The sequence below is a fragment of the Cygnus olor genome, chromosome 3, assembly GCF_009769625.2.
Source record: "Cygnus olor isolate bCygOlo1 chromosome 3, bCygOlo1.pri.v2, whole genome shotgun sequence".
NCBI classification, from domain to species: Eukaryota; Metazoa; Chordata; class Aves; order Anseriformes; family Anatidae; genus Cygnus; species Cygnus olor.
Window position 1 is genome coordinate 105,522,312 of NC_049171.1, and position 21,640 is coordinate 105,543,951.

At 41.1% G+C, this 21,640-nt stretch overlaps 1 long non-coding RNA gene across 3 annotated transcripts in view; it reads left to right on the forward strand.

Annotated features, from left to right (window-relative positions):
• LOC121068239 overlaps positions 1 to 12,722 on the forward strand; it is a 31,165-nt gene extending 18,443 nt beyond the window's left edge. For 2 of the 3 annotated variants that reach the window (XR_005818738.1, XR_005818739.1), the window contains one exon: positions 7,419 to 7,529. This is a non-coding gene — a long non-coding RNA (uncharacterized LOC121068239). Of the gene's footprint in view, positions 1 to 7,418; positions 7,530 to 12,530 lie in introns of those variants that run through there. The other variant, XR_005818740.1, reaches the window with a different exon arrangement.
• The last annotated feature ends 8,918 nt before the right edge of the window (positions 12,723 to 21,640 follow it).

Sequence of the window (21,640 nt, forward strand, 5' to 3'; positions counted from 1 at the left end):
TTAGTAGGAAAGAAAAGGAAGTGGAAAACAATATATATATATATATACAAAAAAAGTGATGTACAACACAATTGCTTACCACTAGCGAACTGATACCCTACCAGTCCCTGAGTAACGGTACCCTCTTGTCCAATTCTCTCCAGTGTTATCAACATGATGCCATATGGTAAGAAATACAACTTTGGTGAGTTTGGTTCAGCTGTTCTGGATGTGTTCCTTCCCAGCTTCTTGCATACCCCTAGCCTCCTTGATGGCAGGATGGTATGAGAAGCTGAAAGGCCCCTGACTTAGTGTAAGCACTGGTCAGCAATAACTAAAACATCAGTGTGTTATCAACATTATTTTCATCCTAGATCAGATACACAACACCACACCAGCTACTATGAAGAAAATGAACTCTATCCCAACCAAATCCAGGACACCATGGAGAAATGCAATCTGCAAACAGGAAGCTCACTCTGCAAAAGATTTCATTTGGCAGTAAAAGAAGAGTTGTATTTCAGATACATTCACAAGATTCCCAAATAGATTTTTAGCTTTATTTGAGGCATTAAAAAGCAAAAAAACATACTTTTATCTCATTTACATATAACTTAATGTGTTGTTATAATGACAAACTACAATTGCCAGACAACATATTAAAATAAAAAAGAAGAATCAACAACAAAATCTAATCATCTGCTCACCTTTGAGAAACTCTGCGTATCTCTCCTCACTTTTTAATGCTTTTACCAATTTTTTTTCCCATTTGGATTCATCCTAACAGACCATGTAGTTCCCCTTACCTGTTTTCCTTCAAAACTAGGCTCTGACTCTCTCAGGTTACGTATCATTTCCCAATTTGAAAAAGCATTCAAACCCAAGAGAAAGATGAACTAAAAGTGTAGGGAGGTGTTGGGACATAGGATTCAAATTGATTCCTCAGCATGAGTTTATAGAAAGTGTTACCATCAGAAAGAAAAACAAAGTTTATTTAATTCATTCACTGAGAAACTGCTAGGCTGCTGGTACCTGTAGTTGACTGTGGACAGAGAGAGAGAACAAGAATAAGCAGGAAGCCTTTTCTGCTGTCACCTAGAACTGCAAAGTGCAACAGGAACCTGAAATTACAAGAGAGACTGTTATTTTTTGGCAACAGAAAGATAGTGAAGTTGATGCTTCGTCCTGATCCAGGGCCTCACTGACATCTATGACATCCTGCCCTGGGTGCCTTCCACTTTGGAAGCTCACACAGCAATTTTGTGCCATAGATCTTTTACACTGATGTAACCTACAGGAAGCAGAACAGCTTCCATGAGATGTATTGTGTTTGTTTTCAGAAACCTCTGAAACCTCACAAAAAAAAAAACACAAAGCAAGCAAACAAACAGAAAAGTAAACAGAGGAAAAGCAAAGAAAACTAACAACAACAAAAAAATCAACCAAAACAAGGCCCCCAACATACAGATAGGCAAGGTCTCAAAATCAAGAAAATACCAGAACTGATTCTATCAATGCAACCTCAATTTGATCTCTTTTTATCATGATGTATATGCCATATTTAAAAGCAGGAGAAAACATTATGTATTTGTGACAGAGAATACCTAAATTTAAAACTTTTTATTTTTTTTAAACACTATACAAATTTTACATCTATATCCCAGAAGATGCTTGTTTTGGAACCTTGTATTTCAGCTATATGAGCAAGAAGACTAGTTACACCGACTTGAGAGTACATCCCTGAAAGGGTACTCTGATTTGTTTGGTGCTGCCCTGCCCTGATATTGGCTGTGATAGAGTTTCATTTTCCTCCTAGAAGGTGGAATGGTGCTTTTCTGAATTTAGGATGAGAATAACATTGATAACACTCTGGTGTTTTAGCTGCACAGCTGTGCTTGTACTAAGTCAAAGACTCTTCGTCTTCTCATGCTCCCCTGCCAGCGAGGAGGCTGGGGGTGCCCAAGGAGATGGAAAGGGACAGAACCAGGACAGCTGACCTGAAGCAGCCAGAGGGAAATTCCATGAACAATTAATATGGGGTGGTTTGCTGAGGTGCGGGGGACTACCGGTTGGGGACGGGCTAGGCATCACTCAGTGGGTGGTGAGCAATTGCATTGTGCATCACTTGCTTTGTACTTTCTATTATTATAATTATCATCATAATTTCCCTTCCTTTTCTGTTCTATTAAACTGCCTTTTTCTCAGCCCATGAGCTTTTACTTCTCCCCACCCACCTCGATTCTCTCCTGCATCCCACTTGGGGGGAAAGGAGGAAGGGGAAGGTCAGCAAATGGCTGTGTGGTGCTTAGCTGCCTGCCAGGTTAAATCACAACATGCTCCTCACTCCAGGTTCTGTAAACAGACCCCCAGCCAACTAAAACACCCAAATGTCAGCCAAGGACTGATTCTGCTGTACTCTTAATATTTGTTACGTGATACTCACCAACACCAACAGCCCATCCTGAATAACAAAAACATAAAGAGAACCTGCCCTAAAATGCAGGCTTTTTGTCTGACACTTGAGCTGGAAAGCTGGGATGCATCAACAGACCTCTGACTTTGAGAAGGTAAATTGTGAGCAACACAAAATGAAAAAATTAAGTGCAAGTTACATATAATTTATGACAAAAATAGTTTGCTCCATTATTGCAGTCAATATAAATTCAGGGCATTGCATTGCTTCCTTGCATGCATCCAGTGCAGGGAGGAATTTCTTAGTGACATCTCTCAAGAATTATTACATCAGTGCTACTGATCTTACTGTAGCTCTTTTCACTTCTCTGTCAAGAGCCCATACCCAGACATGAAACACTAGTTCTTTTATAATTAAAATGAAGATTTTATTTTTTTTTCAATCTCAGATGTAGAAGTTTGTTCACATTTACAATTGAAACTTCAGGTCTAAAAGGGACCACAAACTCAACAACAAAACCCTTCTAAGCAGAGATCTAGATGCTACCACCCTAGGCTGTCAGTACATTTCATCTACCCTGTATGCCCATTTGTTTTTATATACACCAAACAGACACTCCTACATACCACACAATATGGAAAGCCTGGATTTTGATGCATATACCATCAAGAGTCTGGTGGTAGCATCTGTTTCTGTCAGGAGGAGTCAGGGGCTGCTACACATTCCAAATTCTTAAGCTTACAAAACCAAATTGACACTGGTCTGTACTTGGGTATTTGGGAATAACAAAAATTTCCCATGGTACATTTAACAGGTAATACTTATGAGTACTAATTCCACATAAAAAATAAAGTGTTTATTAAAGAAAAAAAACACAATACAGTATCAATTAGAAGATATTCAGTAACAACAAGCCAGTAATAGGCAAAACAATCACCTTTGGCTCTTCAGCTATCTTTCAGAATGTCTTTGCCTGAGGTACTCAACATTTCTTTGCCTCAGTCTTCACTGCCAGTCAGGCTTCTCCCATCTCTCATTTCTCTGAACCCATAGATGAGGGCTGGGGGAGCAAAGTCCTTCCCACTGTAAGTGAAGGGCAGGTTCAAGATCACTTGATGACACTGAACAGGTACAAGTCTATGAAGCCTGATGACATGCATCCCAGGGTCCTGAGGTAATTGGCTGATACAGTTGCCAAGCCTCTCTCCATCATGTTTGAAAAGTCCTGGCAGTCAGGTGAAGTCCCTGGTGACTGGAAAAAGGGAATCTATATTTCTGTGATTATCAGATCTACGAAGGTACAGCCTAACTAGACCTTCCTCTCCTCTTCAGCCTTGTTAGAGACTACCTAATTTTCCAACTCAAGGGGAAACTAGGACATCCAGCCTTGATTGTGCCAAAGAGGTGACTTGCCACCTCTTGATCACCACCTATGCATTGAGTTGTGGCTGTTACACCACAGGAACACCACCACCAATAGTAACATCTTTGTCCACTTTCTTGTTTCACCATTTACCATCTGCCCCTGTTCTGCAATATGGGCCTGGTTAGCACTACCTTTTGCTTAGACTATGAGGAATTGTATCTTGACATTATGCAGTAGCCCATCTCTCTTATCTCTGCACCTGAGGTCAGTCTGGTATGTGTGCAGTGTTAGCAATTTGGGCAGTAGTGTTTCGGTTGGGGTATCAGTATCACTACCTTCCTAGTGGTGGATTTTGCAGTAAAAGAGTCTCTATATCAGCTCTCAGAGCAGACACTGGTAAAATGTTGAAATTGCTATGAGAAACTCTTAACAGCATCTCTTTGGTTGCCTTCTTATGCTCAGCAAGGACCTACCCAGAGGGAGGTTTCAGATGGTTAGAGGACCTTTAAGCAAGATCTTACCACTCCAAGAGGAACATCCTCTGTGCCCTTGCTGTCTCTCTATCACATTTCAGCTCATTATCCACTCCTTCAACAATGAGGACCTGGAGAATCAACCTTCCTTCGAGGCATATTTAGTTGAAATTTGCCATCATTTACTCACACCATGGAAGCAACACTATTTCACTACTGCTGCTTTCAAAAATTAAGTGAATTATAAGTAATGCTAATGTAACTGAGATCAGTTCTTTTTTCTACCTCCCCCACTCCTCCATTACCCCTAATACATAATACCGAGAGCTCCTTTTCTTTAGAGTCCTTCCCACAGGCTTGCATGATTATCAGACAATGCAGAATTGTCTGAGACCAATGTTGGCAGGAAACAGTGTCAAATTAACCAAGTTAATGGGATAGATTGTGATAAATTGAATGATTGGGGTATTACGTGCTTGAACTATGTGGTGCTGTGTATCACAGCAAATCTATGTCCTGAAACCTCTAACTGGGCAATTTCATCCATATAGAAATGCTACTAAATATGCCTCTACTTGTCAAGCAGTTTCCTCTCCTTTTCAACAGCTATAAAACATATGGGGTTTATGCTGCTAAGAGCCTTTGTAAATCATGCTTTAATACCTATAGGTTATACTTAGCTATAGACATGCCTTCAGCTGATGTCAATTGTTGCAGCTGTCTTGGCATCAGAGCCAAGATTATTTACAGCAGCTGAGCACCTCTCCTGCCATTCTCAGCACTCACAAAGGTAGGCAAATAAGACATGGTTTTGCTTTAGCTTTAAGAGGGCTTTTAATCACTTTTAATCAGAACTCTGACTCAAGAAAGTAAAGCCAGACAGTCACTCAAATCTTCGTCCTTGTCTGTTTCAACTTTAGAAGAGCAGATCCTTAGCTATCGAACTGTTAACCTTGACTCTCTCCTGTTACCACTTTTGCTATGCTTTCCCATACACAAACCTAAAGAAACATCTTTGACAATAATATACATACATATATATAAATATTTTCAGAGGTGTTTACCACTTGTCTTGCCCTCTGAAAAGAGGAGAAGGCAATCACCTTTACTGGGAGCAGTTAGTACAACATCAAATCATCTCACCAGCCTCCCTGTGCAGTCCACAGAGAGCATCAAAGCACCTCTGCATTCTGATTTACCCCACCTGATGGGGGAAAGTTCAGACACCTCCTATCTCCTAAGGATGGAGGGGAATGCCTCCTGGACTATAACCAAAACAGGTCTGCAAGCCTCTTTTCTCTTCCCTCCTGTTGGGAAGAGTTCAGTATGAAGAGAGTTGCTGCAGCCAAGCATGACACTTGTAGCACAGAGCCAACCTCCTGAGCTGGGCAGCAGGCACAGGTGCAAAATTCAAGTGCTGTGGTTCACATCCCCAGCTGAAGCTAATGCTCCTTCTGGACTACAGATATGCTACAGGTGCCTTGGACTATTAGTACCTCAAAAGGTTAATCTGGACACAGGGGAGTGGATCCTTTCCTTATCATTCCCTATACACCAATTAGCAAATCATTGCCAAAAATGAATTACACAGATTCAAGATTTTTTTTCCCCATTTGTTTAATTTTATTAACAGAAGAATTGATCTAACTTTCAAAAACATTGCTTCTACATTTTTCAGTTTTCTTGTAAGGTTTATAATTACAGCTGAGCTTGTTTCCAGAACTACTTCTTAATGCAAAGCTCTAGACAGCCCTCACAGTATCACAAGCTTTGTATTGCTGCACTGCGCAAAAACCTCTATTGTGAGGTTTATACAACTTCCATACTATAGTTTTATAAAAAGGCAACCCAATAAAATGGCAGGTAAAAGAGTAAATTACATCAGAACTGCTGGTATTAAAATAACCCCAACCTTTCCTACCTGCAGGAAGCATTTAGACATCACAGTGTTAAAAATTATTTTTTAGTCAATCTTGTTATGCATCCCACACACCAGAACTTATCTGACATGAAAGAGGATAGATACAAATATAGCACATAAAGTACAGTATTAATTTTAGTACAGACGAATTATGTTAGAGACTGTCAACATCCAGTCTGGCACGACTGCTATACAGATACAACATTTGGGGAAAAAAAAAAGGAGGGAGTTAGCATGGTCTAATTTGTCTCCTGCAAATGGGTCATTTAAAATTAAATTGTGCTAACCCCACCCTAGGCTTTGGGGAGCCTCAGTCAAAAGATGTTATTTCTGAAGCTGCTTATGCAATATTTCAAAGTGACTTATTGTGGCATTGTGTGCTCCACCTCAAGAAGTGCCACCACCTTGTGGAGCTCCTTGTGGGAGTGTAATGGGTTGTTTGGGAGATGCCTGCACCACAGCACCCACAGAGAACATCATCTCCTCCCACACAGTGCTGCTTTCAGGAGGTATTTGCAGTTTAGGTGCTTCTTGGCTTTCTTTCTGTTTTAATGATTTTAAGATCTTAATAATTTCTTTCATTTAAAGAAGGAAAACAAATCAACAACAACAACAAAAGGCCAGAAAGCCCTATTTCCTATTTATTTTTAGTGCCACTTAATGTGCATCCTGCTAAGCCAACAATCATCCCAGCATGAGCTGACTAGAAGCAGCAGCAGGTAGCTGCCTGGCTAGCTAGCAGGGAACAGATTGGATAAAAACAACAAAAATATAACCAAGACTAGGCTCACAGTGTAGAGTAAACCCAAGCAGGGGATTTATTTTCACTCTCACTAAAATTTTAAAGACTCTAAGCTCATTTGACAGGGACCCTTGGCTCAGGTCATAAAAGCCCAGTAGACCCCCAGAGCTATTCTGGGTTCTACTACAAAGGTTGGACAAGAGTATATAACTCTGCTTCTAAATCACCCCTGCTACAAGTGCCTGACTTCTTTGCTAACATCTCCACTTGTAGTGGGTACGTTTTGGTATCACCTGGAAAGTGCAACCCACCACTGCGCTAGGCTCTTGCAGGAGAAGCTTCTCCTGAACAAGGACAGGAGGGGGATTTGGCATCAAAGCCCTATATCCTACAGAGATGCTTCCAGATGCAACTCACATATGCATGCTTCCTCAACAGCAAGTTTGCCAAGTCAACACTCAGGGCTGACGTTTGGACTTAATATCCAAAGCTCAAATGCTGCCATAAAGCCTTTTCTTTTACAGATACCTGCCCAATGGGAGAGTGTTCCCACAGAGGAGCCAGCTACTACCTGCACCTCATGCATCACCTTTGAAACTGAGGTCAGCTTTCTAATTCAAGGATGGGCAAATATTTATGTATTAAAAAAAAAAAAAAAAGTAATATAACTTGAATGTGACATTTATTTTTACAACAGCATTTCCAAGTTTTCCCAGCAAAAGGAATCTTATTTTAGTACATGCTTTGTCTGCTGTGTGACGGTTTGCTAGAAAACCTATACTGACAGGCCTCAGTAGTACAAACGAGGCTTCTAGTTCATTGGTACCTGCCAGCCAAAATAATATACATGCAAATGCCTTAGCACCCAAATCAAGCTGCACAGCTGTGTTTTGGATGAAGGACAGGAGAAATCTAGATTTCAGAGTCAAATTCCACTCTTAGTTTTACTTAAACTTTTCAGCAAGAAATCCCACCATAAAGATAATCTTTCATAAGGAAATTGTTTTCTCAGTATAATTCTCAGTATAATTAATGGTCAAATTTACTGATCCTTTCCTCCCCTCCTCCCGCCCCCCCGCCCCCCCAACTATCCTACTCAAGGCAGTTTGAAAATTTTGTAATAAATGGCAAAAAAAGTTTCAGGGGAAGGGGAGAAAAAATAGTTTTCTTATGGTTGACAGCATCATTTCTTTCAAAAGTATGTACTAGCAGCTATTTAAGCAAATATTTTAAAAGTTACCTTTGTACAAAGTCAAAGTTCGGAACTTAAACATAGTCAAGAGACAGGTCAGCAGAAGCTAATATTAACTTTTCCTTGGAACTGTTATTCAAAAAGTTATATATGTTAATGTTAAGTTGTGCAAATCCCAAATAATACCAGCTTTCTTAATTTCATTAATGAAGAAAATTATTTATTAGCAGAAAAAAAGTTAAGTAGTACTGACCCACTATGAAACCTCTTTGAGTTCAACAGGACTCCTGAACTCCTCCTGTAAGTTTACATCCAGAAATCTTGTAACTGTAGTCAACATTTCTGCACTGCGAACAATGTAGCATTTAACTGCAATACATATATTATACTGCAACTTTATTAGAGTGCCTGGGCTGTTTTCTAGCAAAAGACTAAAAGCATCTTCTGCTATTGCAGAAAGTCTCAGCTCAGTATATTACTTCCACCCTGATAAGTTGCTCATGGTTTAGTGTGACTTCATCTCTTCCCTAGCAGCAGGGGCAGTTTAAGGCATCCCTGCTTTTTCACACCCTCCCGCCTCTGTTTTTTATGATTCCTACATCTATGCCACTGCAGCAGGGTTGGAAGTGAACCCAGCTGTACAGCCAGCAAGTATCATGACTTGGCAGAAAAAAAAATATAGAAAAAAATCAACAATTACAGCTTTTTAATCTATGGTACTGATACCACACACAGGATATCCCCTTCACCATACAGTTATCTGTGTTGGCTGCAAATTGTGTGCAGGCACAAGCCCAGGGATAAAGGAGGAGAAAAGGGGATGGTGGTAGATGACCTCTTGACGACAGATTGCTAACAAGCTATTATTTAGACAATAACCCCACCCAAGAAAAGCACACTTTTTTTTTAATGTTATTGAAAAATGTAACTACTTCAGCTGGGGCTTTGGGGTGCACAGCGGAGGCTCTGTGCTAATAGTCTTGGAAGAGACAATGATTTCCCTACAGAGTTTATGGTCTCTACTACACAACAACGCAGTACGGACACAGAACAACTATAAAAGTGCAGATAAAGCATGAAGAAATGCTAGGACAAGCGCAGTGACATCTCACAAATCTGAACTCCTTAACATAGGACCAGTAGAAAGTCATAAACTTGCATTTTTGTTAGAGCAAGCACACAGTCTCCAGACACACAATTAAGTATTTTCACTATAAATTAGCATCTTGGGACAAAATGCAACTAAAGAAACCACAATTTAAACGTGGTCTTACAAATCACAGTAATACTTGTAGTAGCATGCAGTGGGCTTGCATTCTGCTAAGCAAATTGCTAGACACCAAATCCCAGGGAACTAAATAAGAACTTTGCATTTTAGTAAGTGGAAAATAAGGCTTGACTTTGCACCTACCTCAGAGCTGTTACAACAAACTGCAGGCACCAGGAAGTACTTGCACTGAAAAAACAGCAGCTGAGACACCTCAAAGAATTTGAAGAGGCCTGAGGTTCCTCCTGAGCAGGCCAGCAGGCAGGGGGTAGCAACCAAAACACTTCTAATTCTGCTGATACTTTCTGTAGTAAGTGGGATTAGGCTCATTACCACCTCCCACTTCTATTTGTCTTTTTAAATATTCTCCCCCTTGGGGAAAATCTGTCACCTGCCTTGGCACAAAGCATGCAGTTTTCCAGGCAGGACATCCACCTTTTGGTGAAGGGACTGCTCACCTCAGTGCATCAGGAAAAGGCTGAGTGAAAGGCAGATATGAGAAACTATCTCAAATCATGCACTTTTTATCTTGTCAGCAGCATAACACTCAGAATTTACAGTAAAGGCAAAATATAGGAGCAAGGTAATCCACAGAGCCCTTTCAGCTTTATGCCTCAACTTTGTGCTAAAATTAGGTGACATGGAGGTAAATCTCCAGCTTCTCTTTGTCCACTCAGCGGGCAGTCTGCCCCTCAAAAACCTCAGGTTAACCACTTGGTCACCAGGAAGCTGAAAAACAGCACGGATGGTACCAACCCCCATACTTTGTAAATCTGATGACAGGATTAACAAGAGCAAGGGACACTTCTCAGTGCCAAGGCCTGTGCTAGAACACAGCACACAGCCCAGCAAACTGACAGCAGGATTCGCTGCAGCTGACAAACTACTGCAGCAGGACCTATTTTGCACAGCTCCAGTCACAGCATGACACCTAATGTCAAAAAGCATCTGACAACCTTCGTCAGTCACAAGAGCCAGCCTGTCTGAGAAACACGTGCCAGGCTATAGGCAAGAAAAAGGAAGACAGCTAGCTGAGTCTCTTGGATGAAGAAGCCAGAGTGCATCCCAGGATACCTGGTTCAGCACTGGCTTGGTGGAAGCCATATTTATATATTTACAACTTTACATATTAATTGGCTTGCTTGTAAAATGGAATAAATACATCACTATTGTTTTTTGAGGCCATGAACATGAGCGCATTCACTTCAAAGTTTGTCAGGGCAGGCAGTTACAATAGAGGCTCTGGCTTTCTGCTGAGTCTGTACAGAGATGGCACTGTACTGCTCCTAGGTTTACCCTGTATGAGGGCAACAGCAGGGGGCAATAGTTCTCTCCTTTGGCTTGGAGTAATTGGTCAAATGGCCGTTTGATAGATATGTTGCTTGCAGGCAAAAAATTGGTCTCCAAAATGCACCACATGGCTTTATTTAAGGTAGGTTGTGAGGGTAATCCATTAGAGACAAAAATCACAACATAATTAAAGTGCTCTGTTAATTTTAATTAAGCTCATCACACCAGCAAACCTGATGACTCTAAGGAAGTATTTATTGCTGGCATTCCTATGTTTTTTTATTTTGTTTTTAAACAAACACAAACAACAAACAACAACAAAAAACAACACTCAAATTGCAAACCAACAAGCAGCTAGGTGATCCTGATGAGCTTCCCCTCAAGTTGCTGCAGTCTGCAGTGAGCTCAGTGGAAGCCTATCCCTGTAATGAATATTGGGTATCATATCCACGTGGTCATACAAGTCACCGGGGCAGTAAATTACCAGTACAGGAGCCCTACCCATCAGCACTGTCCTCTACCACAGAACCAGCTTTCACAGAAGTACGACATTTGAATTACAAACAAGGGACACAAAAGATGTGAGAGAAACTCAAGACAGGATCTGTTTTCCATTGACTAACTGCAATGCTATCCTTCAAAAAAAAAAAAAAAAAGTTTCCATCTTTGTACACATGCAGTTATAGGAATTACCAAAATAAGGAATATTTTCTCATGCATACATTTGTAACATAAAGAAAGGAGGTGGCACCAGGTACAGAAACTTACAAAAAATGTAGATCCCATTCAAAAATATTATCAAGAGTAAGCTGAGTATATTATACTTCTGCAATAAGCTTTGCTTTCATGAAAATAAATTAAATTATTAGTGTTCATTTCTATTGTCTCAGATCTTTGGGAGCACATCTGCGGCAGCTTGGTTCTGATAGTCATAAGCATTGATCACCTCCATTGGAAACTGCCCACTGAAATGAAGACTGATATCTCAAGGCAGTGCCAAATTGAGCAGCTACTGTTGAAAACTTAACTACTCTGATAAAAAAAAAAAAAAAGGAAAGAAATAAAAAAGAAACTCTGTAGTTAATCTGTTTTGCAATCAGTGAAGGATTTAGGCAGATAAGGGTGATAAAAAGGCCTCTTCCTCCTCCACTACCGTCCTCAAGAGGGATGAGATGGGCCAGTAGCAAAACCAAGAGCAGCCTTTAGGTTTTGCTATGCAGTGTGAGGAGATGTGGCTTGCTGGAATGTGGCAGCCTGCCCAGGTGCACTGCCCAGTTTGTGAGAGGCATGCAGTGGTGCTGCACCCAAAGACTCGACTTCATTCAGTTACCTCTGAGCTCTGTCCCTGCCAGTTTTGGCTCAGGTTAGCTGGCTGGCCTCTGGGAGTGACTGTCCACAGACACAGGTATGGAAAGTCCTCATCTGGGGGAGGGTAGAGGTGCAGTGAGTTTAGTAGTGTGAGTACAAGGTGATATTCTGCCTCTTGTCTTCAGGGACAGAAAAATTGGGGCCAGCTGCAGGTATAGCCACAATCTGTAGTGAAAGGACCAGTAAAGACACAACAATAATTCTCATTCAGTGATAGTAATAAAGGCCAATCATAGAAAGAGTCAAATAAACCCACTGTAAGCAGATCTCTCTCTGTCTCTCTATTTTTTTTCTTTCTAATTTACATGCTAAGTGGGATTTGACATAAGGAAACAATTTCACACATTAGTTTCAGAGCAAAAGTTTCATTTCATCCCCTGAAGTAGAAAACTGATTGCTTAAACCACATATTTTCCGATACGTGCCCCAGCTTCAGGCCAACTAAATTTTCACAGGCATCACTCCAATGTCTCAATTTTCTTTCTCACTTCTCTCACTCTCTCCTATTTTTGCCTTCAGGAATCTGAATACTGCTAGTATTGCTTCTGGAATTTATCATCTGTATTTGAAGATGTATTTTTACAACTAAGGAGCCTGTTTAGATCAAGGAATTCTCAAAAGGTGATTATGGAAGATAACATTCTAACAGATATGACAGTCAATTTAGAATATATTTTATAGTCACCCCAATCCCAAGTTATGAAATGGTGTAAAGAGAAGACAAGCCCCTTTTGTTTGGCCTTTCAGATGCTCTTTGGGTTATTCCACTTCTACATATTCTTTAGGCCAAGAACTGGGGAAGATTATAATGACTAGAATACCACCAATAACCCCAAGTCCTTCTCATCAGGGCTTCTCATCAATCCACTCACCACTCAGCCTACATTCATGTTTGGGAGTGCCCCAGCCCATGTACAGGACCTTGCTCTTGGCCTTGTTCAACTCTGTGAGGTTTGCATGGGCCCACCTCTCAAGCCTGTCCAGGTCCCTCTGGATGGCATCCCTTCCCTCCAGCATGTCGACCACACCACCCAGCTTGGTGTCATCCGCAAACCCATCAAGTTACTCAGCATACCTTCTGTCCTGCAATAACGACACGATCTCCCAGCTTCAGGCCAAGCGATAAGAGCATGGCCTTGCCTGTGACATGATTATGGTTTGGAATCACGGCTTTTGAGACATCACATGACAGAGACACTGCATCCAGCAATATCTGCTTGATTTCTTTTGCACTGACTGCTGCATCTGCCATTTCCAGTGGCATATCTACTAGATCAGGAACCACATACACTAGGATCTGCCCTTTGTCATTCCTAAAGGCAGGACAGGATAAAGTGTAATAGTTTTAAACTAAAAGAGGGTAGATTTAGATTAGGTATAAGAAAAATTCTTTATTACGAGGGTGGTGAGACCCTAGAACAGGCTGCCCAGAGAAGTTGTGGATGCCCCATCCCTGGAAATGTTCAAGGCCAGGCTGGATGGGGCTTTGGGCACTGTTCTAGTGGAAGGTGTCCCTGCCCATGGCAGGGGGCTTGGGGCTAGATGATCTTTAGGGTTCCTTCCAACCCAAACCATTCTATGATTCTAAGAAGTCAGATCACAAATTTCCTAAACCATTTTTTTGCACTTAGAAGAAAGAGCAATTACTCTGAACTCCTGAGAGCAGAGTCAGGGGAACCCTGCTTTGTGTGCTGCACCTGCAGAACATGGGGGCCTTCATAAAGCAGTAGTTTTCTTTCAGCAATATATTCTCTAAAAATATACGGTATATAATCATAAATGAAGTCCTGCTACATCTCACTATGCCAAGTGAAACAAAAGCCCCAAGGCTCTCATCAAAGTTAAAGCAAGACAAACTGTGCTCCAGATCCCCAGAAAACAAGAAAAATGTTTGAACTGAGAAACATAATCCATTTGGATCCTATTGTTGTTGCAGTGCCAGGTATTCATGTTCTGATGGAAAATGATGGCGCATAATGTCAGCATGTGATGTATACAACTCACCAGCAACGTGAACAGTAGCCTGGAGTAACTGCACTACTGTCTGTTACTGCATGATGCTTACTAAATTTCATCATGTTGATATGCTTGGAGGTTTGACACATAATAGGTTAAGTGTAGTGGACATGGTTTAACTTAGCATATTCTTTCCACACTTGAAACTACACCTTCCACTTGCCTGTGTGTCTTCACCTGACTTAAAAATACAAATGTGTTTTTAACAAGATACTATCCAACATTCAGCTAAAATAGCTTGTTCAGAACAGAAAAGCTTTTTTTTTCTTTTTTTTTTTTTTTTGATGGGACTATCCTGATTTGCATTTTGTGTGCTCTTGAATGTAAACATAACCTACTATCATGCAAGCATCATTCCAAAGCACTCTCAACATATCTGTTGTACCAGGCTTTTCTATGCTATAAGAAGAAACACTTTCTGTTACTTTTTTTCTTGCTTTTCCTTCTGTAGTGTTTGGGGAAATATAGTTATTGTTTCTAGAAGGAAGCACACAAAACTGCAGCATGTAAGTTACTTCAAGCAACTGATAATACACCACTGCTCATACTACACTACCACATATAAATGGAATTGTGCGTTCTGTAAACTAGTGGGTATTTTATAACTGCTGACTCCTTTGCCCCTTCACAGCTATTCCAGAGAACTAAATTTAAAGACTTTTCGCACTGAAAGGATTACACAGGAAAAGACACGGATAATAATAAAGCTGCTCAGCTGTTAGTGCTACAGCAGTAGTCATAGGCCAGTGTTAGTTGTTTTAAAAATATCACACTGTTAATTACTTAGGCATTAAGATTGGTTTAGCACCTCTACATTATTGAGCATGAAAGCCATTAGCAGCTGGGCACTTGCTGTTGCTGCTTTGCAGCTGTGGCGTGGCATTTATTAAGAAGCTTTGTCTTAATGCTTGTGGTAAGCTGCTCCTTTGAACTCTGTTACTTGTCCCTTTTAGCCAACTGATGTCAAACTTCACATTAGTTGTATTTTTAAATACATAAGTCACTGGACCATGGTTCATCCTCTCTCACATCATAGCTGATGACAGTTTGCAAGCAAGAAGTTTCCCTGGATAGTGCTTTCTCTTGGTATGAACAAAGCCAGTGGACTTGCATGTGGGATAACATCCTTGACTGTTAACAAAGCTTTGCACTTAGCACAGCATCAGAGTGGAAAGACTTTGAGCCAAGGGCATGCTTTAGGGAGGATCCTAGCTCTGGATGCAGCCTAATTAGATGGCATGATCCTGAATATGGCAGGGCTATGTGTGTGATCCTCATTGCCACATGTAACATCACTAATGTTAACACATATGGAGAGAGGTGACCATTATTATCCATTTTACAAGTGATGCACTAAGGAAGAGAGGTTGCTGCTTGTCCAAAATTGACCTGGGAGGCTCTTGGCAAGCAGAGGGTTGCAGCCAGGCGGCCCAGCTGTGAACACAGCAGCATTACCTGGCAGCAGCAGCACCAAAGGGGAAATGTGCATGAACTGCTTAGGTTCTTGTTCTCAGTTTTGAGCATATTCACGGAAAGCAACATAATCCTGTCAAAAATGACATTTTTCCAATAGGCTTGACATACCTATACACTGGGACAGCTATTAACTACAGATGTTACGTCTTGAATTATGAAATTATCATCACTTCTTTGGGTTTTCATTACTCATTATTGCAAAGAGTTCTGCAACGAGCCACATAAATGCTGTTACACTGTTTTTGATGAGATTGCACGTATGAAGAAGAAACGTTCTCTGCTGGACCAGAAATGTAGTAAATGAAGATAGCAGAACTTTTGCCTTGGCTTTGCAAATACTGGTTGTTTAACGAAGTTACCCACAGAAATTCATGAGAAGAAATTTTCTGGCAATTCTAAGGTGGTATGTAAATACACTCATGAATCACAAAATTGAATTTAAACTTCTTTGCTTACCAGTTGCTCAAAGGAAAACAATTCTAATGATCCTTATGCAGCACAGATTATACTAGACAACCTAGTACACTAGCCTTCCTAGTACACAGTGTTTTTATTTAATATGGTTGCCATTATTTTTTTATTTTTATTTTTCCTATAGATTTCAACTAGAATTTACTTGCAAAAATTAACAGCAATTCTTCACAGAGGGCTGAAATCTCAGCCCTAGTTCTTCACATTCCCCTCCCTCCCTTTAATTTTGGGTGAGCTACAGTCCCTCTCCATAAAGTGGGAGTAATTACATTTACTTACATTGCTCTAGAAGCACCACAATAAGAAAATGGCCATGTTTGTGAAAGCCAGCCAGAGAAGAAAATGGGATTAGACCTCACTCCTTGTTTCTTCCTTCCACCACCTGCTGGTGAGCAGAATGAACACCCTTTGCTGCTGCCTTCACATCTTTAGTGGGGCTTATCTGGTGGGAGAGTATGATCCACCCTAACAAATAATAAACAGAAAATGTAAAGCGTTAAAATCTTTTACCAGTTATAAATGTTTGAACAAGCTGCAGCTTAGTTAAAAACCCTACCCTCAACGCTTTAATGACCAGTCTCTGTTAAACTGTAAATGCCAGACAAGCCTGATGGGAAAAAATAAAAGATCCTACAAGAGGGAACCCCATACCAAAGAAATGTGTTTTCCTGTGGAAAGGGTCTCCCTAGGAGTTGTATGGCTGCTAGCTAAGTAACAGCAAAACTTGCAATTTCCAGTCAATGTATAGGATCTTGGAAAAAGCCCAGGTATTTTAAACCATTAAGTCAAACAACTCAATACCCTGTGTATATGGGGGATGGGAGGGGGTAGACGTTGAGAGAGAGAGAGGTGTAAGTCTGGAAAAATGTGTTGTTTTAGCATGGCATGGCAAGCAACTTATTTCAAAATTGTGCTTTTTTTTTTTTTTTTTAAAGTTCTATTTGTAAATCTTTGCAAGATTTACAAAACAAGGCAGTTTAAATGACTCAGATCACCCATTTTTATGTTACTACGAGGATAAACAACAACATGCTGTGTTTTGGGGGGAATATATGGCATCAAAGCACAAACAATTCAAAGATTGCTGAATACATTTTACTTCCAGCAACCAGAAGCTCTGCCTATGGACTGAGTCCAAGCATGCAACATTTCAGCTTGGATGCATTTGCCAAAATTACAAGCACCTAAACAATAAGGGCTTTGTTGTGATAAGGATGCAACATGCACCTATTTATGCTATAAACAAACTAAACTGAATTAGGATTATTCATAAACTCTCCTCTCAGATATAAGTGCATTGACAAAATAAAGATATTTACAATCTCAGATTGAAAATGGAACATGAAATTTGATTACTTTGATGGACCTGGCTAATCATAACTATGATTTCTATGCAGACACACAACTCAGATCTACCACGTTTTGTTCTGCTTTGCTGTCTGATGTTTACAAGTGCAATGAATGAGTAGGTCTCAGTTCAGTTCCAAAAGCACAATGATGCCCACCACGGAGGTGGCAGTGCCAGCATCAAGAGCCCCATTCTAAGCCCACCAAGTCCATCTGAATGCCAAGTACACTACTGCCATGCATACCTACTGCTTTTGACGCCAGTCCCCTACAAACACACTAGTCTGCAGCTGGAGGCATCCTGCTGAGACAAAACTGCACGCAGGAAAAGTGCAGTGCAGGTCAGGAAGCAAAGCTTGTCCCCCAGGGCTTCCCCCTTGCCTGTCAGTCTGGCAGCAGTTGACCTTGCTTGCTCCCTTCCCAGTCACGCCTTCATGCCTCACTCTCAGTCTACACCAAGTCTCACGCTTACTGGACTGTGAAATAGCTCTTTTTTTTTTTTCATTTGTGTCTCCTTGAGGAGCTGTGAAACTGGCACAGAGAGGAGGCAAGGGGCTGTGCCAGCCTTGGCAAGAGCTGTGCTTGCTCTCCCAGCCTTGCTGATGGAAATGTTTCCCTGCAGCAATGCAGGGGCACAGGAGAAGTAGCCGTGGCCAGCCCCCCATGAACCTTGGCATAATACACGGACTTTTCATGGCTTTCTCCATGAAAGGAGAAGAAAGTTTTGCCCATCCAGGCAGCTAATGGCAAGGCAAATGTCTTCACCATTTCAAGATTCACCACAGACTGCACCATGAAAGCCAGTCCCAGCCTGTGTGATCCCAGCATGTCCCTACTCTGGTGTTCTGGTTTATGGGTACTGCTACAGGCTGGTAGCTACTTACCACCCTATCACCACATCCCCTGTTCACTGGTTGGAACCCCACATCCATGTCTGAGCTGTGGAGCACGCAGGAAGCTCCAGGACAAAGTGGGAGATCCTGCTGTCATCAGACCTGTCCCAAGAGGTTGGCATCCCATGGTTACCCAGGCAGAGGCACAGCCACTTGTCCCCACTGCTGCAGGTCGCAGGCTGATTTACATGGCTGGGGAGAGACAATTACTCCAGGTGGCTGTCACTGGTGTCCTGGGTGGCAGGGAGCACCCAGCCACAGACAGCAGAAGAGAGAATTAATAACCTTTCCCTGCCTAATTAGTCGATGGTTTAGGTATCTGGTTTTGACAGGGTAGAAAAACACTTGAAGCTTCTGTTCAGTATCCGATACTTTATATCTACAGGGATTTTAGTCTAGCATTTTTGATGAGTCTTACACTCACCCCCAATAAACATATATCTTTGCTCTTGTAGAAAACATCCTAAAAGGAACTTTGAGGAAACCTTTGATAACTCTTCCATTGCATAATAACATCCCCTTTGGTTGACAGGGTGATATCAAGACTTCAGATTGGAAGCTGGTGAAATGTTCAGATCAAAAAGGATGAATTTATCTTAACAGTAATCTATATCTGCTATGTCAGACACTGTGCTGCGGCACGTCCTGCTGTGTGCAGTATGCCACTTATAGAGCAATGATAAACCTTTCTGGATGGTGCCTAGCACAAAGTGTTTACCAGACTATAGATTGCTGTGAGATATAGTTAAAAGTTGCTCAGAAATAAGAGATCAGGGAGGCTGACCATTTGTGAGGAGGTCAGTGATGATTTTTTTTTTCTTTTCCCAGCAGCATCTAAGTGCAATAAAATATCAGAGTGAGAAAGAATTGCTATAGCAACAAAAGTATGTTCTCCTAATGGAGGCTGTGTAACAGCCGACTGCCACTAGAACTTGAAGGGGAAGGAATAAAATCCATCACTAAAGTAGGAAAAGGAAAAAACATTAAAAATTAAGATTTTATTGTTCCATGATTTATGTTGATTTATTTCACATCTCCCTCCAGATGATCTTCCAGTAATTCACTGCTCTTATTTACTTTTTCACACATAAAATTTTGGGAACTCAGAAAAACAGTGGTGCGAATGATGCATTAGTAGCTATATAATGATAAAGATTTGCATTCCACTGTAGTTTTATTGCTAGAAATACTAGGAATTGGGAGATTATATGCTAATGCCAATACACAGCAAGAGGCCGTCCTTCCTGTCAGGAAGAGATTCACAATGACCAAACTCAAAAGGAATTGCCACTGAGAGATGAAGAGACAAACTCAGGGTCGTCACTCAGCAAGCCAGTGGCATTGTCTGGACCGGAGCGTAGCATTCTGGTTCTCCATCCCCTACGCAGCAGCCATTAAAGCTTTCTAGAAACCCAGTCACAATGCTTCAGGGTGAGCTGTAGATACAGGGAAGGTGGTTTGTGTCACTGTTTAACAGTTCACTGTTAAACTGTCCCAGATAACTATTGTTTCCATGCTAAGCCAATGAGCCCTCATACTCACAGAGGCATTAAAACCATCGTCCTCTTTCTTCCTTTCTTCTCTGTGACTGAGGCTGTGGTACCAGTAGCAGCAGGGAATAAGAAAACTGCAAGATCAGGGGAAGCTTTTGCCTTCCATAGTCATTACACAGGATATCTGGAGAAAAAAAGAGAGAAGACAGGTTAAGGAATCTAACTCTGAGTTACAACTAGTTTTCTCCTCTGCTTCTGGCTTGAACAAAGATTCAATCACCTTCAAAGGTATTTTACACTGTCAGAGGCAACCCTTGTCCTGTGTGGTAATGCTATCTTATGCTGGTCCTCAAATTATAATCTAAGTTAAAAGAAATTCCTTATTCTGTGGATGATCAAACCGAAACACCACATTAGGGCCTGTGGCAAAGAGGAGGAAAGCAGCAGCACATTCTGAATAGCAAAGTCCTACTGACCTGGTTGAGTCTTGACATACTCAGGACAGAGAACAGAAGAAGGAAGTACTGGAGAAGAAAAACCAAACGTCTCTTTGAAAAGATTCTCTCCCCACAGAGAAAATATTTTCAGGCACATTTTGCAGTGGAGCTCATTTTATGTTGTCCTATTTATAACTCACAAGTCTCCATAACAAGCAAGCTCCTTAGAGGAAAGCAAGTGTGATTTGAACAGCATTGTACATCACAGTTCGATGTTCCCACTCTGGCTATGATTTATAACAAAAGCATAGCACTGTGGGTCAGTCAGTGAGGGACATTCTGCAGCAAAGAAAATTGAATAAGTTTTCTTATGTGTGTGAAGGGCATTTTTATTTAAAGTTAAAGAGAAAAAGGTTTCAGGCCCACATCATATTAGACTAATAGGCAGGTCTTTCCCATTTTTCAATAGCTTCTGCTAATGAGAAACTATTAATCTCCTCTTTAAAATAAGGCATTGTATCAACTGAAAAGCTGAAAAAAGGAAAATATGATTGACCAATGAATGACCAAGGATTCAAGTTATTTTGAAATTACAGAATGAACCAATTTGCTACTCACTGTCAGTGAAACAAACTGTTTCATTGATAGTTTCCCATAGGCAGCAGAGGGTCAGTTCAAGTTACAGTCATGCTGATGAGAATGAGTCCTGAGCACACCAGTCAACAGCTCCTTTGGTGGGAAGGGGCAGAGAAGAGGCAGATGTGCATTCTTCCCACAACTGCTCTCCTAAACCTAAGGCACAAACTGTGGCATATTAATTAATAAATTATTTATTTATTTTTATGGTGAACTCAGAAGAAACATGTGCCTATTTAGAAAGATCAAAGACAACTGAAATTCAGTGGGTCCTTCACTTACACTGTAGTCAGCTTTACAGGTCACGGTGAGGATCATGATACACCCAAATGATAACGGAGCCTATTTTCTTCAACACAAGCAGTGGAAAGAGCAGGGTTCAGATAATCAAGGGTTGCCATCTCCCATCACAGTGTTGCCTAGTGATCAGTCATGCTTTGTTTTCATTTCTCTCTGGTCCCGTGAAACTTTTAGTGTTTTCTTGTCCATGGCCTGGCTACTATCATTTTCTGGGTAGTCATCTTCTTAAAAAGAGAATTGTACCCCTGAGATGCTTATATCAGAGTGTTTTTGTAAATGCTGATTCTCTGGGAGGGAATTCAAGGGCCCTGACTGGACAGAGGCCTTCCCCAGATCCCTGCTCCAGACAGTGATGGGACTTGTGATTCTGTCCCAATTTCCTGCTAGTCCTCAGCATCCTCACTGTTTTGGGTGTCACCGTGAAACACCTATTTTTCGTTAATGGAAAAGCTTAATGCTGGATAGTGACCTCTGGTCAGGGGTCAGACAAGTAAACCACAGGCTATCTAGCAACAACATTTGAGGTTGAAGCTACCACACAGTAAAAGTTTTGAAAAAAT